The sequence below is a fragment of the Salmo salar genome, chromosome ssa27 (assembly GCF_905237065.1).
Source record: "Salmo salar chromosome ssa27, Ssal_v3.1, whole genome shotgun sequence".
Lineage (NCBI taxonomy): Eukaryota > Metazoa > Chordata > Actinopteri > Salmoniformes > Salmonidae > Salmo > Salmo salar.
The window spans coordinates 35,986,504-35,997,112 of NC_059468.1; positions in this window are offsets into that span (position 1 = coordinate 35,986,504).

Consider the following 10,609-nt stretch of genomic DNA (forward strand, 5'->3'; position numbering starts at 1 on the left):
AAGGCGCAAGTTTAAGTTTGTTCCACCTGAGCGAGACTGACCACAAGTCAGAGACCACTATGATGACACACCAAATGTGTTTGATGGATCCTTTTCATCGTCTTCTGTCTCCTAAGAGGAAAGTAATCCAAATGTAACTGAAAGTAATCCGATTACATTACTGAGTGAATGTGAAAGTAATCCAAATGTAACTGAAAGTAATCCAACTACATTACTGAGTGAAGGTGAAAGTCATCCAAATTTTACTGAAAGTAATCTGATTACATTATTGAGTTTGGGTAATCCAAAAGTTAAATTACGGATTATAATTTTGGACAGGTAACTAGTAACAGTATCACATTTAGAAAATAACATGGTAACCTACCCAACCCTGCCCCTAACTGGACCAGAGAGAGTAGAGGGGGAGAAGGAGAGAGAGGAAGAGAAGACCAGAGCAAGCTGCTGTGTTGCACTCCATCACCATGCATTGCAGCGGTTGGCACCTTCACTAGACACTAACCCCACACAGCTATGCAACATGGTTCTGTGGTCTGTGTGTTTGTTGTTGTTTGAGAGATTGTCTGTGTTTGTTGAAAGAGGAATGGTATTGTTTTGAGAGTAAAACCATGCAGTCTTTAAAGAACTGCTGGGTTTGAAAGATGTTTGTGTTTATATTGTGATGGAGGGAAAATGGAAATGTGAATTACTGGTAGTAATGCCAAATAGTTCAATTTACCTAAATAAATGCTGACTGTATTTATTAATTCACCTGTTTGAAAATATGAGGCGATCTGCAAATATCTGCTGCATTCTTAAGCATTCGCCATGTAAGGCCTAGCGTTCTAGAATGTCTTTTGAACGTTGCATGATGGGACATCACAAATGCTGGACCCCAGTAAGCATTTTTCATTTAATTTAGGGCTTTATTTTCATAATAATGGAGCAAATGGAATGGCATCAACTACATGGAAACGATGTGTTTGATGTATTTGATGCACCTGATCCACCGACTCCGCTCCAGACAATACCACAAGCCCTTCCTCCCCAATTAAGGTGCCACCAACCTAAGTCGTTTCAAAGTTGCTAATTAGCTAAAATGCTAAAGTTGTCCGTGATGAGATTCAAACACACAAACTTGCTGGATGTTCGAGTTATACACCCCCTCATCCACCACCCTACTTTCATTTTGCCTTAAATAGTCATCTGTCTTTGTAAACTATACCAAATGTAACGTATCATACTAATTTGAGTGTCCCGGATTTACCTTTACTATGTTACGTCTAGTCTATGAGACCAGGCTGCTCAGTCAGATAGGGATGTCATGAAGAGATAGCAGAGAGTCTGTGTTCAGTCAGACAGAGATGACAAGAGGAGATAGCAGAACTAAAACTAAATGCATGCTCTTCAAGCGATCGCTGCCCACACCTGCCCACCCGTCCAGCATCACTACTCTGGACAGTTCTGACTTATGTGGACAACTACAAATACCTAGGTGTCTGGTTAGACTGTAAACTCTCCTTCCAGACTCACATTAAGCATCTCCAATCCTAAATTAAATCTAGAATCGGCTTCCTATTTCACAACAAAGCATCCTTCTCTCACGCTGCCAAACATACCCTCGTAAAACTGACTATCCTACCGATCCTTGACTTCGCCGATGTCATTTACAAAATAGCCTCCAACACTCTACTCAGCAAATTGGACGCAGTCTATCACAGTGCCATCCGTTTTGTCACCAAAGCACAATATACTATCCTCCACTGCGACCTGTATGCTCTCGTTGGCTGGCCCTCGCTTCATATTCGTCGCCAAACCCACTGGCTCCAGGTCATCTATAAGTCTTTGCTAGGTAAAGCCCCGACTTATCTCAGTTCACTGGTCACCATAGCAGCACCCACCCATAGCACGCGCTCCAGCAGGTATATCTCACCACCAAAGCCAATTCCTCCTTTGGCCGTCTTTCCTTCCATTTCTCTGCTGCCAATGACTGGAACGAACTGCAAAAATCACTGAAGCTGGAGACTCATATCTCCCTCACTAACTTTAAGCACCAGCTGTCAGAGCAGCTCATAGATCACTGCACCTGTACATAGCCCATCTGTAAATAGCCCATCTAACTACCTCATCCACATACTGTTATTTATTTGATTTATTTTGCTCCTTCGCACCCCAGTATCTCTACTTGCACACTCATCTTCTACACATCTATCACTCCAGTGTTTAATTGCTAAATTGTCATTTTTCGCCACTATGGCTTAATAATTGCCTTACCTCCCTTATCCTACCTCATTTGCACACACTGTATATAGACCTTTTCTATTCTATTATTGACTGTACATTTGTTTACTCCATGTGTAACTTTGTGTTGTTGTTTGTGTCGCACTGCTTTGCTTTTTCTTGGCCAGGTCGCAGTGGTAAATGAGAACTTGTTCTCAACTAGCCTACCTGGTTAAATAAAGGTGAAATAAAAATGTTAAAAGCAGAGAGTCTGTGTTCAGTCAGACAGAGATGACATGAGGAGATAGCAGAGAGTCTGTGTTCAGACTGGGACAGAGAGATTAGTGTGCTTTCCAACGCGGCTCACATCGAGCGCCCACAGACGATGAGATCTCACATACAATGCCTCTGCTTCCTGGTGCTTCCTCCTTGCCTTTCATTGGGTTCATCCAGAGTTTAATGTGGTTGGTATAGTACAGTAGTCTGATTGGTATGGCCGCCCAGTTACTATGGCAATCACACAGAGGTGTTTTCGTACAATTGGTATCTGACTACCAAATAGCACTGAAAGATTCAAATGAGTAGACTCTTGGATTAATTCTGAGTTCTTTGAAGCAGGTCATACCACAGACCACCTGTTCATCATACTGCACAAAAAATCACCTTGCATCATAAATAACTAGTCATTATTATTTGTAGATCAGTCAGTCAGTACCCATTTACCCACAATGCATCATGGATTTGATGCTCTCCAACATGGCCAATGATTTTGGCTGGGAAGTTCAAGACATCCAGCCAGAGATCTGTAGATAATGCAGAGGAGTATTTCTGTCTGTAATAAAGCACTTTAGAGGGAAAAAAAACAAATTCTGATTGGCTGGGCCTGGCTCCTATGCCCTCCCAGGCCCACCCATGGCTGTGCCCCTGCCCAGTCGTGGGAAAACCATAGATTAGGGCCAAATGAATTTATTTGAATTGACTGATTTCCTTGTATGAACTGTAACTCAGTAAAATCATTGAAATTGTTGCCTGTTGTGTTTATATTATTTTTCAGTATAATAGCTGCATAATTTGGGTGATGTTGCATCCACAGAGTTGGTCGCTTCAGACAAAGTAGCCTAACCAATATTGTTCCAGGGCTGGGTTTCCCAAAAGCATCGCAGCACTAAAATATTATTTGGTCCATTTAGTTTCCATTAAGATGATCAGCGCTACAATGCTTTATGGAAACCCAGACCAGAAAATGAGGCAAAAATGGGAGTTGATTGTTTCCCCCTTAAACGTAACAGCTATTCCTCTTTAAATAGAATCATCATCAACCTGGTTAACCAGTAATGGGTAACTAACGGCACACATAGGCCTTGTTCGATATGATCAAAACCGCAATGTATCATGGGTAAATTGTGACTGACTGGCCGATCTACAAATAATAATAATGACTTATTATTTATGATACAAGATGATTTGTAGATCAGTAAGTCGGCAGTCGCCGACAGTCATTTTGATGCTCTCGAACATGGCCGTGGAGTGTGTCTGAAAATGGGCATGTCAACAGAGGTAGGAGGATCAACAGAGGTAGGAGGATCAACAGAGGTAGGAGGATCAACAGAGGTAGGAGGGATCAACAGAGGTAGGAGGGATCAACAGAGGTAGGAGGGATCAACAGAGGTAGGAGGATCAACAGAGGTAGGAGGGATCAACAGAGATAGGAGGGATCAACAGAGGTAGGAGGGATCAACAGAGGTAGGAGGGATCAACAGAGGTAGGAAGGATCAACAGAGGTAGGAGGGATCAACAGAGGTAGGAGGGATCAACAGAGGTAGGAAGGATCAACAGAGGTAGGAGGGATCAACAGAGGTAGGCGGCTCAACAGAGGTAGAAGGGATCAACAGAGGTAGGAGGGATCAACAGAGGTAGGAAGGATCAACAGAGGTAGGAGGGATCAACAGAGGTAGGAGGGATCAACAGAGGTAGGAGGGATCAACAGAGGTAGGAGGATCAACAGAGGTAGGAGGATCTACAGAGGTAGGAGGGATCAACAGAGGTAGGAGGATCAACAGAGGTAGGAGGATCAACAGAGGTAGGAGGGATCAACAGATGTAGGAGGGATCAACAGAGGTAGGAGGATCAACAGAGGTAGGTGGATCAACAGAGGTAGGAGGGATCAACAGAGATAGGAGGGATCAACAGAGGTAGGAGGGATCAACAGAGGTAGGAGGGATCAACAGAGGTAGGAAGGATCAACAGAGGTAGGAGGGATCAACAGAGGTAGGAAGGATCAACAGAGGTAGGAGGGATCAACAGAGGTAGGAAGGATCAACAGAGGTAGGAGGGATCAACAGAGGTAGGCGGATAAACAGAGGTAGAAGGATCAACAGAGGTAGGAGGGATCAACAGAGGTAGGAAGGATCAACAGAGGTAGGAGGGATCAACAGAGGTAGGAGGATCAACAGAGGTAGGAGGATCAACAGAGGTAGGAGGGATCAACAGAGGTAGGAGGGATCAACAGAGGTAGGAGGATCAACAGAGGTAGGAGGATCAACAGAGGTAGGAGGGATCAACAGAGGTAGGAGGGATCAACAGAGGTAGGAGGGATCAACAGAGGTAGGAGGGATCAACAGAGGTAGGAGGATCAACAGAGGTAGGAAGGATCAACAGAGGTAGGAGGATCAACAGAGGTAGGAAGGATCAACAGAGGTAGGAGGATCAACAGAGGTAGGAGGGATCAACAGAGGTAGGAGGAGGGAAAGCAATTCAGCTAATTGGGCAGATTTGTTGCCACTCATGACCGTTTTGCGTGGCTGATTAGGATGCACAGAGTTGATTGTTGACAACTGTAGAATTTTAGCTAAGCCTAACCTAACCCTTTTCCTTACCGTCATTCTCCAAACCTGACACTTGAATTATGCTAACCCTAACTTAACCTCATTCTCCTAACCTGCTACGCTAGTTGTAAAAACTAAGCTGACCTAGCTATAGCGCTGATGTTACTTACACCCATCGCTGCTGATCCACCCACTTATTTTGCAAAACCCACTTTCAGACACACTCCCAAGTATGCAGTTACCCATACTTGGGGTCGGTTAATAACTGTCAATCATTAGAGAGCTTTTAAACGGCGTTTTCTTTACAGTTACGCGTGAAATTCTAGTCAAGATGTCCGTAGGCTACGCTCACTGCATCAAAGTGCGCTCCAGCCTCCGCAGCATGGCAGCAGCATTTCCGTTACAGTTTAATTTATGCCTAAATCTTTGATGCGTTGATGAAGAGGATGAAGTTAACGAGATCAATAATCAACATATTTAAAATGCCAGTATTCTCGTGGGCCTCTCCTGGCTGTCCCCGGGGCCTTCTGGTAGTTATGGTTGTGTTCGTGGGCATTGCACTGCCTAACGAAGCCTCTGTCCCTGAAAATCTACCATTTAACTAATATCACTAATACTAAAAAGGTATTTCCTGTGCTCGCTGTAAATTATGAACACGTACGAAAGCCTTTTGAGGTCGCGCTATGGATCCTCCCTCGCCTTATTGATGAATCTCGGTGAGTGCTTTTGCTTTTGTCAGATGTTACAATGATCCACTGGGGATGTCCCCCACATTTCTCTGGGGTGATGATGATGATGATGATAAGAAGGTTCAATAGGGACGTTATTACAATACAATACATCACATTCAGACAGGAAGTCTAATGTTATGAACATACTTAGTATCTCCATCTCTTCATTCAAAGACTCAATCATGGACACTTACTGACAGTTGTGGCTGCTTTGCGTGATGTATTGTTGTCTCTACCTTCTTGCCCTTTGTGATGTTGTCTGTGCCCAAACATTTTTGTACCCTGTTTTGTTCTGCTGCCCTGTTGTGTTGCTACCATGTTGTTGCCATGTTGTGTTGCTACCATGTTGTTGCCATGTTGCTACCGTGGTGTGTTGTCATCTTATAGGTCTCTCTTTATGTAGTGTTGTCTGTCGTCGTGGTGTGTGTGTGTTTTTTGTCCTGTATTTTTAACTTATTTTCAATCCCAGCCCCAGTCCCCGCAGGATGCATTTTGCCATTTGGTAGGCCATCATTGTTAATAAGAATTTGTTCTTAATTGACTTGCCTAGTTAAATAAAGGTACATAAAAGTCCCTGCCAAGAAGTTTGGACACAGGAGGTAGACCCAGCCTATTACTAATTGCTACACTGATGGCAGAAGTGGGATGATTCCATAAACATACTATGACCACAAAGTGCCCTGGTTCAATATGGCACAGGATTGGATATACCCATTGTTCCAGTCCTACTTTGGAACATGAGACGCTGCATCTAATTCCCATGGACTTTATAAGCAAGTGTCCCTCTCACCAGTCACCACTAGAAACAGAAGGACAAGTTCCATAAGACTAGTGTAATAGGAGACATGGGGAGAAGACACGGTATGACTTGTCAAACATTTGGGATGGACATTCTCAGAGTGATGAGAGCAGTTATCATGACTTACATTTACATTTACATTTAAGTCATTTAGCAGACGCTCTTGCCAGAGTTAAGAGGAATGTAGGGGTCACTAGGGGTGTAGCTAGTTCTGCATGGCTTTCCTGTCACTGTACTTTCTCTTTGTATGTCCCAGGAAAAAGTCATACACACTACACAAATATCACATATTATATTTAATATGCACATAACACACCCCAGACTGTCTGTCTGTGTCCCAAATGGAACAATATTCCCTATATAGTGCACTATATGGGCCCTGGTCAAAAGTAGTCCACAAAAAGGGAATACAGTGCCATGGTCAACAAGAGTTGAACTTTATCCCATCCCTCCAGTGTAATTTGTATACAGACGTATTTGCTGCTGTTATGATTCATGTTATCATGACATGTATTTTTAAACTGCCAGAAACCAATTTCCTAGCCTGGTCAAGGAGTGGCATGATGGCACAAACAGACTGGTACCCAGGCTACCATTTTCCCATTGTGGGATAATAAAGTGAACTTCTACTACTACTAGGTACCCTGTGAAAATTGTACCAAATAATTCAGCCTTCGCTGCTATTAATACCATGTAATGTCGCCTTATTGAAATAAACCATTCTCTCTCTTTTAGGTACCCTGTGGAATGCCTTCTTCCTGGGAGGATTGCTGTATGCCTTGTGCCAGATCGAGAGCGTGGGTTTGACCAGCGTGGACCTGTTGGCCTGCCTGCTCTTCGGCTCCATCGTCTCGGCTGTGGACCCGGTGGCCGTGCTGGCTGTGTTCGAGAAGGTCCACGTCAATGAACTGGTCCACATCCTGGTATTTGGGGAGTCGCTTCTCAATGATGCTGTCACTGTGGTGAGTGTTGAAAATAGGAAAAGCACAAGGAAATCTTTAAAAAGACCCGCACACTGCTCTTTCCACTACCACTTCAGTTGATCAAACTGTTGGGTGTTGGCAGTGCAGATTAGGACAAATCGAACCAGACATACAGTGCATTCTGAAGGTAATCATACCCCTTGACTTTTTCGAAAAATGTTTTTGTTACAGCCTTATTCTAAAATTGATTAAATACATTTTTTTCCCTCATCAATCTACACACAATACCCCATAATGACAAAGCAAAAACGGGTTTAGACATTTATGCAAATTTATACAAAAAAAAACAAAATAAAACGTATTTACATAAGTATTCAGACCCTTTTCTATGAGACTCAGAATTGAGCTCAGGTGCATCCTGTTTCTATGATCATCCTTGAGATGTTTCTACAACTTGATTGGAGTCCAGCTGTGGTAAATTCAATTGATTGGACGTGATTTGGGAAGGTACACACCTGTCTATGTAAGGTTCGACAATTGACAGTGCATGTCAGAGCAAAAACCAAGCCATGAGATCGAAGGAATTGTCTAGAGCTCCGAGACAGGATTGTGTCGAGGCACACATCTGGGGAAGGGTACCAAAAACTGTCTGCAGCATTGAAGGTCCTCAAGAACACAATGGCCTCCATCATTCTTACATGGAAGAAGTTTGGAACCACCAAGACTCTTCCTAGAGCTGGCCACCCAGCCAAACTGAGCAATCGGGGGAGAAGGGCATTGGTCAGGGAGGTGACCAAGAACCCATTGTCACTCTGACAGAGCTCCAGAGTTCCTCTGTGGAGATGGGAGAACCTTCCAGAAGGACAACCATCTCTGCAGCACTCCACCAATCAGGCCTTTATGGTAGAGTGCCCAGACGGAAGCCACTCTTTAGTAAAAGGCACATGACAGCCGCTTGGAGTTTACCAAAAGTCACCTAAAGGACTCTGACCATGAGAAACAAGATTCTCTGGTCTAATGAAATCAAGCTTGAACTCTTTGGCCTGAATGCCAAGCATCGCATCTGGAGGAAACCTAGCACCATCCCTACGGTGAAGCATGGTGGTGGCAACAACATGCTGTGGGGATGTTTTTCAGCGGCAGGGACTGGGAGACTTGTCAGGATTGAGGGAAAGATGAACAGAGCAAAGTACAGAGAGATCTTTGAAGAATACAAGTATCTGAATGTCCTTGAGTGGCCCAGCCAAAGCCCGGACTTGAACCCGATCAAACATCTCTGGGGCAGCCTGAAAATAGCTATGCAGCGACACTCCCAATCCAACCTGACAGAGCTTGAGAGGATCTGCAGAGAAGAATGGGAGAAACTCCCCAAATACAGGTATGTCAAGCTTGTAGCGTCATACCCAAGTAGACTTGAGGCTCTAATCGCTGCCAAAGGTGCTTCAACAAAGTACTGAGTAAAAGGTCTGAATACTTATGTAAATATGATATTTTCAGTTTTATTTTTAATAAATGTAATACATTTGCAAAAATGTAATTTATTTTTTGTCATTATAGGGTACTGTGTTTAGATTGAGGGGGGATATAAGCCATTTTAGATTAAGGCTGTAACGTAACAATGTGGGAAAAGTTAAGGGGTCTGAATACTTTCCTGAATGCACTGTATACGTATGGAGAGGCTGGCTTTAAGGTGATACTGTTAGTCAGGTTGCTGCCTCTGTTTCTGTGTAAAATGTTGGATTGTTTCAATCAACCCCATTCAACTCAAGTTAACATGATGGGATCTGTTTTTTTTCCCCCCATATTGCCATTCTGTGTAAAATTCAGTGTATATTTCCAGACGCGTGGCAAATGCCACAAGCCACCCCCTTTAACAGGCATTTTCCATTAACCATGACGGTGCTCTCAGGGCAGGGAGATGGCTGTAGCTGACTCAACTACTCACTGTATACATAAAACTGACATTTTAATATACTGAACAAAAATATAAACGCAACATGTAAAAGTGTTTGTCACAAGTTTCATGAGCTGAAATAAAAGATCCCAGAAATGTTTTATACGCACAAAAAGCTTATTTTGCTCAAATTTGGTGCACACTTTTATTTTTTGAAAGAAATTCTTATTTACAATGACAGCCTACTAGGAAACAGTAGATTATCTGCCTTGTTCAGGGGCAGAATGACAGATTTTTACCTTGTCAGCTCAGGGATTCTATCCAGCAACCTTTCAGTTACTGGCCCAACGCTCTAACCACTAGGCTACATCCCTGTTCTTGAGCGTTTCTCCTTTGCCAAGATAATCCATCCACCTGACAGGTGTGGCATATAAAGAAGCTGATTAAGCAGCATGATCATTACACAGCTGCACCTTGTGCTGGGGACAATAAAAGGCCACTCTAAAATGTACAGTTTTGTCACACAGCACAATGCCACAGACGTCTCAAGTTTTGAGGGAGCGTGCAATTGGCATGCAGTCTTAGTAATGTCTACCAGAGCTGTTGCCAGATAATTTTATGTTCATTTCTCTATCATAAGCCTCCTCCAATGTCGTTCTAGAGAATTTGGCAGTACGTCCAACCGGCCACACAACTGCGTGACCACATGTGGAAGTCCTGGGCTGGCATGGTTATGTCTGGCTTCTTCACCTGCGGGATCATCTTAGACCAGCAACCCAGACAGCTGATGAAACTGAGGATTATTTCTGTCAGTTATAAAGCCCTTTTGTGGGGGAAAACACATTCTGACTGGCTGGGCCTGGCTCCCAAGTGGGTGGGCCTTCCCAGGCCCACCCTTGGCTGCGCCCCTGCCCAGTTATGTGAAAACCATAGATTAGGGTCTAATTTATTTATTTTAATTGACTGATTTCCTTATATGAACTGTAACTCAGTAAAATTGTTGCATGTTGCGTTTTATATTTTTGTTCGGTATAGATGCCGAATGGTAGTTTCAGTGCTTTTGGCAGGTGTAGATATTACTCAGCCAAATGTCTCTGACTCTATGCCAACCCGGGCCACTGATTCAGCGTACAACCTAATCACCCAAACCGAGACAGATGTTATTAAATGGAGCGGTGAACCAATAGGAGAGTATTTACTGCCTGGCAGTGATAATGGTCTCAGTGTTCCAAAGACTGAGG